The 11,377-nt window shown below is 33.5% G+C and overlaps 1 long non-coding RNA gene across 1 annotated transcript in view; it reads right to left on the bottom strand.

Annotated features, from left to right (window-relative positions):
• Nucleotides 1–798: 798 nt before the first annotated feature.
• The window catches only part of LOC108536021 (uncharacterized), a 248,731-nt gene continuing 238,152 nt past the window's right edge, over nucleotides 799–11,377 (bottom strand). The window contains exons 5-6 of the long non-coding RNA XR_001887399.1: nucleotides 3,914–4,051; nucleotides 799–1,928 (exon numbers count right to left, since the gene is read on the bottom strand). This is a non-coding gene — a long non-coding RNA (uncharacterized LOC108536021). The remainder of the gene's footprint in view (nucleotides 1,929–3,913; nucleotides 4,052–11,377) is intronic.

The raw sequence follows: 11,377 nt of genomic DNA, 5'->3' as shown, positions 1-11,377 counted from the left end.
TAAAAGCAGACAAAGGATTTGAATAGACATTTTGCTACAGATATGCAAATGGCCAATGAGTACAACATGAAAGTTGTTCAAAAACCATTAGTTATTAGGCCATTGCAAATCAAAATCACAATGACGTCATGTTATACCTACTAGTATCACTATAGTTAGAAAATGGAGAACAAGAGTTGACGAGTAACTGGGAAATTTGGAGAATCATACTTTGTTGGTCCGCATGTAAAACGATGCAGCTGCTGTGGAAGACAGTTTGGTGAAACCTTAAAATGCTGAATGCAAAACATGAACTCAGATAAATGCACACTAGTGTTTATAGCAGCATTATTCACAATAGCCAAAAGGAGGAAATAACCCACGTGTGTCTATCAGCAGATGAATGGATAAACAAAATGTGGCATGTGTGCATACTGTGGAATATAATTGAGCCATAAAAAAGAATGAAGTTCTGATACATGTCACTATATGGATAAAGCTTTTAAACATTATGCAAAGTGAAATTAGCCAGACACAAAGGATCAATGTTGTATGATTCCTCTTAAACAAATATTTAGAACAGGGAGATTCACAGAGACAAGATTTAGTTTAGAGTTTACTGGGGGATGGATTAGGAATAAAAAATGGGGAGTTGTTACTAAATGATAGAGTTACTGTTTGGAGTGCTGAAAATTTTTGAAAATAGTGGTGATTGTTGCACAAAACTGTAAATACAATTATGCCACTGAATTGTATACTTGAGGTTAAAATGGCAAATTTTATACTATATATTTTACCATAATAAAATATTAAAATGTGAATTATAAATTTTATAACTATTTTATTTGTGAAATTTTTTTACAATCTGCTTTTTTTTGTATGTTCTACATTTTTTCCATGTACTAAGTATTGTGGGAAATGCCATCCTCATACTCATGCTGCTTTTCTACTTGTTAATATTGGACACTTCTTGACAGGCTCTTCAAATTGTGCTGTAACCTGGAAGAAACCTTCCTATTCTCCACAAACCCTGAATAGTCCAGAGAGTTTAAACCTCACCTAATTATTCTCTATCATTTAGAAACTAGAGAGGTGGAGGATTGAGAGAGGAACAATATAAAATTCGAAACCAATGATGCATTGGCTGAAAAACCCTGACATGAATTGTGAGAGCAAAGAAACCACAGTTGGTTTTGCAGGTGCAGTCCAGGTGGGCCTTGGCAGCTGATGAATTGCATGAATTGTAGCTCTTACAGTTTTTGGGCTACAGCTGATATTGTAGGTTCAACTAAACCAGTAAATTACTAGGAGGCATCATTAAGTTCCAATTAAGATTCACTCCAAAACAGGTAGCTCTTCCATCTGAATGTTTTTTCAAATACAGCTCATGTCTACATGCTTTTAAGGTGTGCACTAGTACATATCAGTTGTGCACAATTCGTGGAGCCATTAGTAATAAGATTTATAGGAATGCTATAATTCCAAACTCTGAAAAGAACTGCACATAATTTATACAGATACTCTGTCACCATAATTTCCTACTTTCTAAATGTCAGCTGCACAGAGTGACTTCATTTCAAAAAGCATTTTCTGAGAAGGAAAAGCATAAAGAGTAACTTTAAAGTCAAAATCCTGACAAAGAATATCTTAGCCAGGTGATTAAAATTGATATCAACAGTGATTAGCCCTTTTGATAGTACGTAGCACTGATATGATGTGAAAAGAACGTCACTTCATCTCTGTGGCCTTCCTCCCCAAAATGCATATCCCCAGTTTTCTCAGGAGAGAAGCATCAAGCAAAGCCCAAGTGAGGGATATACTACCAAATACCTGACCACTACTTCTGTAAACCGTAAGGTGGGCAAAACCAAGGAAAACGTAGCAGTCACAGCCAAGAAGAGCCTGTGGAGGCATGACTACACAATGCAACACGATATCATGATGAGATTCTGGAAGAGGAAAAGAATTGTAAATACAATCTAAGGAAATTTCAATAAGTTGTGAACTTTATTTAATAACATATTGTACAGGTTCAATAATTGTGACAAGTATACTATAGTAACATAAGACACTACATAAGGAAACTCAAATATATAGGAACTCTGCACTATCTTCACAATTTTTCTGTAATTAGAAAACTATTGTAAAAGAAAAATGTATTTTTTAAAAAACATTGTTATATTATAAATGATACAAAACATGTGCAGCAGATGTGGGTTGGAGCCAGAAATTCTACATTTCTAATAAACCTATGGTGCTCTTTATGTTGCTGGTGCTGCTTGCCTGGGTCTCATGGAGTGGCAGTCATAGAGTGGCCTCCAGGTCAGGAGAATGGACATCATGTGGAACTTGTTAGAAATACAAGTCATTTCATGTCAGATCTATTGAATTAGAAAGTCTAGGGTTGGGGCCCAGCAGTATGTTTTATAGCAACCCCTCCAGAGGTGCTGATGCACATGAATACATAAGGAAAATTATCTAAAATCCAGCACTAGCATGTTATTCCCTCCCCCTTTTTTGTTGGAGTGGGAGTGGAAGATGAGTGGGAGTGGAAGATAAGTTGGAGGTAAGGGTATATATTTGAAGAGTTAATTCACTAAATAAATTGTTACACAAAATTTAGCTCTTTATCTTATTTGAGACTTAATTTCATGCTAAAGAAATGGATTTATGCAATTAGTCCATGAATGTCTAGTCACTGCTTATGCAAGTTTTCCATGGCTGTTCAATGACAGAAGGTTTGCTGATTTATATCACCACTTAAAAAGAGCATAAATAATAATTTATCAATCATTAGTATCTCCCCAAAGAACTACAAATTGTATTTTACAAATTAAAAATAAATTATTACTGGATTCCTGATCAGTTCAGGAATTGGATTCCTGATTCTAGCTCAGTCATCTAGAGGTTTAAATGTATCTTTTTTATTGAATTTTTTGTTTAGTTACTGGACACACATATAAAGGATGTAATTTTTTGTAAAGATATAATAGCTTTTAATTTCATTTTTTTCTTGTACAACCTATTCTCTATATACTTATGTATTTTGGCTTAATATTATGTTTGATAATTTATTCATGTTGATATGTTCACAAATATATTGGAATTTCATAAAAATTTCTTGGACAAAAGGGTACAGCTTTCCTATTCTTCAGAGGATTGTTCCTTTCTAATATTTGTAATTACAAATGATGATAAAATAAAAACATTGTACAAATCTACTTTTGTACAAAGGTGATGATGTCTGCAGAGCGTATAACCAGGAGTAGAAATGCTGGACCCAAAGTTATGACAATATTTTACTTTCCTAGATATTGCCCCAATTTTCTTTTAGTGCATATTTTAATGGATTTCCCACTTACCAGTTTTTGAGGTATCCTATTCTTCCACATATTCACAGCATTTGGTTTCATCCAACTATTTAGTTTCCACCAATCACATGGAATTGAGGTTACTACATACATTTCCAAAGCATATTAACTGGATATTACGAGGTTGAGTATATTTTCAAACATTTGCTGACTTTTCAACTTCTGATCTATCAATTATTTCATCATATCTATTGTTTTATTTTCTTTTGGCACATACCTTTATATGAAAATTTATACTACAACTGTTAATCTACATGAGTGTGTGTATTGCAAATATATTGTGCAGGCTGTGGCATGTATTTTTAATTTTGTGTTGTCTTTTGAAAAACCGAAGATTTTAATTTTGTTTAGTTAACTTCATTACTTTAACTTTATAGTTTGTATGTCTTTTTTCCTGTTGTAGTAACCCTTTCCTTACTCCTTTCTGTGTTTAGGTTGGCAATAAGACTTTTCTTATTTTGTTTTCAATTAGGTTTGTAAGGCAGAAGTAAAGCTATTAAGCTGTGAGTATTATTTCAAGTAAGCAAACACTTGCACATCTTGTGGTTTATCTGCAGGCTCACCTGACTGGTATGGAGCAAAAGCCAAGGGCTTTGGTTCAGTTCTCTACTGCTCATCAGATCTCCCATTGCAGCTTCCTGGGCCAGGTGCATGTGCAGATAGATTCAGCTCAAGTGGTATGAACTTCTCCTGCTGATCAGCTGTCATGTCAAGGGTAGAGGCAGTGAGAAAAAGATTTTAATTTGTCTTTATGATTTCTGATCTTACTCTCCTCACTTTGCATACATCTTTCCTTCTTGACTATCAGTCACTGTACAGTGGCTCCAAGTCCACTACCAGAAATGAAGAAAACCACCTTCCATAGACTTCTTCACTAGCACCACTGTGTTGTTCTTGGTTAATTATGTCTCTTATATTCTAATCGATTCTTTTTAGCTCTTTAGCATCTTAGCTTTTCAAAAAACGTGAAAGATCTGATCTCTAAAATAAATTATTCTTATCCATATCATTCACTTTGATTCTTGTTCCCTAGCCAACCCAAAACACTACGTTTAAGTTTTCAAGTAATGTGCCTTTACACATGTAGATTTTGAATACACAGATTATTAATCAATGTACAATTTATATGTTTGCATGAGGTAAGGCACCGATTTGGATTTCTTTTATGTTCTATAGGAAAACAATTGACCCAGCATCACAATTAAATAGGACATCAAATGATAATATGCATATGTCTTTCTCTATTACTTTTCATTGTTAATTTATATCTCTGGAACTATTCCACATAGTCTTAAACATTTTGTAATTTGTAATGATGATGTATATTAATATTCAATAGTATATATCATGCCACCTTGCTCTTCAAGAATTTTTTTTTACATTTTGTCATAATACATACATGTGCAATACTTATGACTTATGATACTAAGTCTTCCTACTAATATACGTGTGGTATGTAGCTCAGTTCATTTAGATCTCTGTGTGTTTGTATCTACATGATTTATTCATTCCTGTGTATAAAATACATGTCCTTTTTTATTTTAAATGATATATTTTCATACTTTCTGTTTGTTACTCTTTTTTTTCTCTACCCTAAGGAAATAATTTAGCAAAGGTATATCCTCCATTCAAATTCAAATTTTCCTTAAGTTGGTTATTCAATGTCCTATATTGGTGAATTGGTTAGAAAGATAGAAATTCTAATTTAATTCTTACACTAAGTTAAATTTAGTATATAATCATCATCCATTTATACAGCACATATGCTTGTTATATATCAGTTGACTCTGTTTTCTGGAATCCCAACTGGTACAGAATTCAACCAGGCTAATTTAATGGTAAATGTTTATCCCCCGTTAACATCTCAATAATGAAAATGGCATATGGACAACACGATTTCCCTGTTGAGACATAGATGGTAACAAGTCAAGTCTCTTCTAACTACAAAAAAGGATTTTACTAAGAGCTTCCAACCCCAAATAGATAATTATATAGTGATACAGAGGCAAATTCATTAAGAAGTTATCCAACTCTGTGTGTGTGTGTGTGTGTGTGTGTGTGTGTGTGTGTATATATGCAACTAACATCAGAACACCTAAAAATATAAACCAAATATTAATAGAAAGGAGAGACAGGGTACAATTTAATAATAGTAGGGGATTTCAATACCCAGAGACAGATTTTCAGAGAAAAGATAATGAGGAAACATTATATTTAAATTATACTTTAGAACAAATGAACATGATACACAAATGTGGAACATTCGACCGAGAGCAGAAGAATACAAATTCATCTCAAGCACACACAAAATATTTCTAGGAGAGATCACAGGTAAGAAAATAACTCTTAACAAATTCAAGAAGACTGAAATCATATCAAGTCTATTTTTAAACCACAGTGTTGTATAACTAGAAATCAATATCAAGAGGAATTTTGGCAAATTCACATATTCATAAAAATTAAACAACATGCTCCTGAACAACCAATGTATCAATGAATAAATTAAAAGAAATTTAAAATATCTTAAAAGTAATTAAAATGGAAATACAACATACCAAAACGTAATGGGATGCAGAAAAAGCAGTTCAAAGAGAGAAGTTCACTGCAATCAACACCTACCTCAACAGAGGTAAAAAATCTTAAATAAACAACTTTTTAAAAATGAACTAAAAAAAGAAAAAGGTCAAAATTGCCAGAAATGAAAAAAAAAATCAAAGTAGAAATAATTAAAACAGATACTAGAACAACAATGGAAAAGATCACTGAAACTAAGAAATGTTTTTTAAAAAAGAAAATCAACAATTTTATCTTTAGCTAAACTAAGAATGAAAGAAGACTCAAAGTCAGGAATGAAAGAGGTGACATTATATTAGATGCCATAGAAATACAAAAGATTATGAGACTAATATGAATAATTAAATGCCAACAAATTAGATAATCTAGAGAAAATGGATACATTTCTTGATACATACAACTTACCAAGACTGAATCACAAAGAAATAGAAAATCTGAACAGAAAATATCATAATATCCCAGGACCCAATTACTTCACTGCTGAATTTTACTAAATGCTAAAGAATAACTAATACCGATCATTCTCAATCTCTTTCAAAAAACTGAAAAGGGAATAATTCCAAACATTTTTACAAGGCCAGAATTATCCTGATACCAAAGCCAGACACGGACATTACAAGAAATAAAATACAGGCCAACATCCCTAATAAAATAGATGAAAATTCCTCAAGAAAACACTAGCAAACTGAATTTAAAAGTGCACCTAAAGGATCATTCACCATAATCGCATAGTATTTAAACCAGGGCTGCAAAAATATTTTAACATATACAAATCCATAAATGGGATATATCACATGAACAGAATGAAAGACAACAATCATGATCATCTTAATGGATGCAGAGAAAGGATATGACTAAATTTACCATCATCTCATAGTAAAAAGGCTTAACATATTATGCACAGAAGAAACATACCTCAACATAACAAAGGTCATCTTCAAGAAATCCACAGGTAACATGAAACTCCAGTGAAAAGTTGAAAGTGTTTCCTCTAAGACCAGGAATAAGAAAAAGACGCTAACTCTGCCACTTCTATTTAAGATAGTAATGTAAGTCCTAGTCAAAAAAAAATTAAGGAAAGAAAAGAAATAAAAGGCATTGAAATTGGAAAGGAAAAGTTAAACAGTCCTTGTTTTCAGGTGACATAATTACATATAAAAAATACTAAATATTCCACCAAAAATTATTAGAACTAATACACAAATTCAGTAAAGTTGCAGGATAAAAATTAACATCCCCAAGCCAGTAGTGTTTCTATAAACTAACATTAAACTATCCACCACCCCCCACCAAAAAAATCAAGTAAACAATACCATTTAAAATAGTTATGAAAAAAATAAATAACGTACTTAGGAAAAAAACAACCAAAAAAGTTAAATACCTCTATACTGAAAACTATAAAACATTGGTGAACAAAACTGAAGAAAACTCATATAAATGGGAAGTTAACTCACATTCATGGATTGGAAGATCAATATTGTCAAAGTGCCCAAACTGCCCAAAAAGATCTACACATTCAATGCAAACTGTATCAACATTCCAGTATCATTTTTCACAGAAATTGAATAAATATCCCCAAATTCATTTGGAACCATGAAAGATTCTCAATAGACCGTTATGCACATGTACCCTAGAACTTAAAGTATAATAATAATAACAAAAAATAATCTTCAGTGAAATAAGCAAAGCAGGAACATCACACTACCTGACTTCAAAATGTGCTACAAAGCTAAGGAAACCAAAAGAGCCATGGTCATGGTATAAAAATGGACACATAAACCAATGGAACAGAACAGAAACCCCAATTCATAAATTTGTAATCAACTGATTTACAATACATTGATGAGAACACACAATGGAAAAAGAACAGTATCTTCAATAAATGTTGTTGCTACAACTGGATATTCACATGTGAAAGAATATAATTAGACATTCTTTTCACATCATATACAAAAATCTACTCAAAATGTCTTAAAGGCTTACACATAGGACCTAAAATTGTAAAACTACTAGAAGAAAACAAAAGGGGAAAACTCCATGTAATTGATCTGAGCAATGATATTTTTGAACAGGAAATCAAAATCACAAACAACAAAAGCAAAGATAGACAAATGATATTACATCAAACTAGAAAGCTTCTGCACAACCAACATAACAGTCAAAAGTGTGAAAATGCACAGAATGAGAGAAAATACTTGTAAACCATACATTTTATAAGGGGTTAGTATTTAAAATATGTAAGAAACCCAATAGTAAGAAAACAACCTGATTTTTAAAATGGGCAAAAGTTGTGACTAGACATTTCTCAAAGGAAGACATATTAATCACCCACAGATATATGAAGAAAGTCTCAACATTTTTAGTCATCAGGTAAATGCAAATTAAATCCCCAATAAGAAATAATATCAGAACTGTTAAAATGGAAATTATATAAAAAAGATAAATGTCAGTGAGGATGTGGAGAAAAACATTTGAACAATGTTGGTGGGACTGTAAATTAGTACATCCATTTTAGAAAATAATATGGAGGTTACTATAAAACTAAAACTATTACTACCACATGATCCAGCAGTCCCACTACCAGCTATATATCTAAGGGAAATAAAATTAGTATCTTGAAGATATCTTCACTCCCATGTTCACTGCAGCATCATTTTTAATAGCAAAGATATAGAATCAACTTAAGTGTCTATCAATGGATGAATAAAGAAATCATGGTATACATAGATAATGGAATACTGATAAGTTATAAAAATAAATAAAATCCTGTTATTTGTAACAACTTGGATAAACCTGGAGGACATTATATTAAGTGAAATAAACCAGGCACAGGATGATAAATGCAAATGCCCAAGTATATGAGAAAATTTAAAAGTTAAATTTAGAAGTAGAAAGAAGAATGATGGTCACCAGGGGCTGTTGGTGGGAGCATGGAGTGGCACAGGAATCGGGGAAACATTGGTCAAAGGACATAGAATTTCAATTAGAAAGGAGAAAATACGTTGCTTTCTCAAATGTTTCCTGCAGGCTGAAATATTGACTTAGGGTTAAACTTAGTGCAAGAAACAGTGAAGTTCAACATAAGTTTTCACATAACAGTAGTGTATTTCTTGTTCATGTAAATGAAGGAGGGTGGAAGAACAAGGTTAGGATTATAGCTCCCCAGTGCTCAGGAACAAAGGTTCTTTCCAGTTTATCATCCTGACATCCCCATGAGTGGGATTCATTATCATAATCTATTGGATGGCTACTGGTGACTCTAACATTTAATCTGCATACCAGAAAATGAAGTAGAAAAAAGAAAATGAGCCATGGGACATGCGTAATGACTAAATGTTTTTAATGAGCACTTTCATTGACTAAAATGTGGCCACATGGCCATATCTCCACCCAAAGGGAGTCCTGGAAATCTTGTCGTTATAACAGAAAATCATGTGAAGTCTCTGCTACAGTTTACCAACCACATGGTTACATGGTTTTTCAAAACAATAGATTGAGGGAAATTGGCAAAAACCACTTGTACCATGTGAACACTCTTTCCCTGAGCCATAAGGGTAAAACATTCTACCTTCTCAAGGAATTTCTGAGGGACAAAAGAATGTACTTCTTTCATAATTTTGTTTTCGTTCCTATTCATTTCTTTCTATGAAATTATCTAATCCAATTGATACATGTGATATATTTGGGATCATTTTTATTAATGTGTATAGAATGTAGTTATTAAAGCACAAAACAGACTCTGCTCCTCATTCCTCATGAAGTAGTGAGAGGAAGAGTGGCATTTTCTCCACTTTTTCTTCCCAAATGAGAAGCACATGAGGAAAGATCTCCTACTTCCTCATGTGCAAAAGTCAGATACAATCCAAAAGAAAGGAAGAATAAGTGGTAGGTAAAATTTCCAAAGCTAACTTAAGTCATAAAACAAAATTCAGACCATTCCCATCAGTGTAATTTTGGATTACTTTCAGTTATTATTGCTTATATGCAGTTCTGAATAAACAGGAATTTTGAAACACATGCAATCTCTTAATATAATTCAAACAAAATTCATACACCATTTAATTTCAAATTAAATATGTAGAGTATTATATTAAAAAGACACATAAGCCATCAAGAAAAAAGTCAGAAATATGAGAAAACATATTTATGCTAATTTGATGCTGTTAAATTCCAGAACAGTCATAGCAAGAACCACTAAAATTTTATGACCCTTTTCTAAACGAAATATTATACCTTAAAAGACTGTTTCATAAAATTTGTTTTTTATGCATAATTCCAAGCTCATATTTCAAACAACATCCTTACCCATGAATATGGGCAATATGGTGTAGCTTCTTGTTGACCGTCCCTGCAGTAATTCACAAGCTTCAGCTTCCACAGTGCAGCTGTGAAGTCAGTAGGGAGTCATTCAGTTATTTGTGATTTTACCCATCTGTCAGCTAAAACCAAGCACCAAATGCAAAATTGTACACATGGGGATATTATGGGGATCTGTGTCTCGCCCCAGAGGATATTGGATCTGTATACCTACAAAAGATCCATAAATGATTCTTTGCATAAGAGATATCCATTCCTTTTCTACTAATGCTTATGCTATACTAGGTCTAAGAATTTTCAAAACAGAAGAATCCCTGTAATCATGAAAACACTGAAAATGGATCCTACAGATTACTTTGGCATCTTCTTTAGAAAATGTGAGATTTCTGAGCACAGCGTGACATTAGAATAAATATCACTTCTTAATTGAAAATATTTTACAGTACCAGAGGAAATAAAATTAGATTGGAAATTATTCAGATCCATATGAATTTAAGTGGAAGACTTCAAAATAAATAAGCATCTCAGAGGTCTGCAAGTATGTAAACAACAAAAACATACCTCACCGATTGTACAGAATTACTTGTCAGTGTGTTTCTTGCAGTGTATTTCCATTTCAGAGAGAAGAGTTATGTTAACTGCAATAATTACCACTTAAAAGCTTTCAGTCACACACTGATGGCCAAATAGGAACAGCTCCAGTCTCCAACTCCCAGCGTGAGCGACACAGAAGACAGGTGATTTCTGCATTTTCAACTGAGGTACTGGGTTCATCTCACTAGGGAGTGGTGGACAATTGGTGCTGGTCAGCTGCTGCAGCCCGACCAGCTAGAGCTGAAGCAGGGCGAGGCATCACCTCACCTGGGAAGTGCAAGGGGTAGGGAATCCCTTTTCCTAGCCAGGGGAACTGAGACACACAACACCTGGAAAATCAGGTAACTCCCACCCCAATACTGCGCTTTACCAAGGGTCTTAGCAAACGGGCACATCAGGAGATTATATCCCACACCTGGCCGGGAGGGTCCCATGCCCAAGGAGCCTCCCTCATTGTTAACACAGCAGTCTGCCGGGATCTAACCGTGAGGCAGCAGCGAGGCTAGGGGAGGGGCACCCGCCATTGCTGAGGCTTAAGTAGG

Source organism: Rhinopithecus bieti, unplaced genomic scaffold (assembly GCF_001698545.2).
Source record: "Rhinopithecus bieti isolate Rb0 unplaced genomic scaffold, ASM169854v2 scaffold_1244, whole genome shotgun sequence".
Classification (NCBI taxonomy): Eukaryota; Metazoa; Chordata; class Mammalia; order Primates; family Cercopithecidae; genus Rhinopithecus; species Rhinopithecus bieti.
The sequence above is the reverse complement of the archived record's forward strand: the minus strand, read 5'-3'. Positions and strand labels throughout refer to the sequence as shown.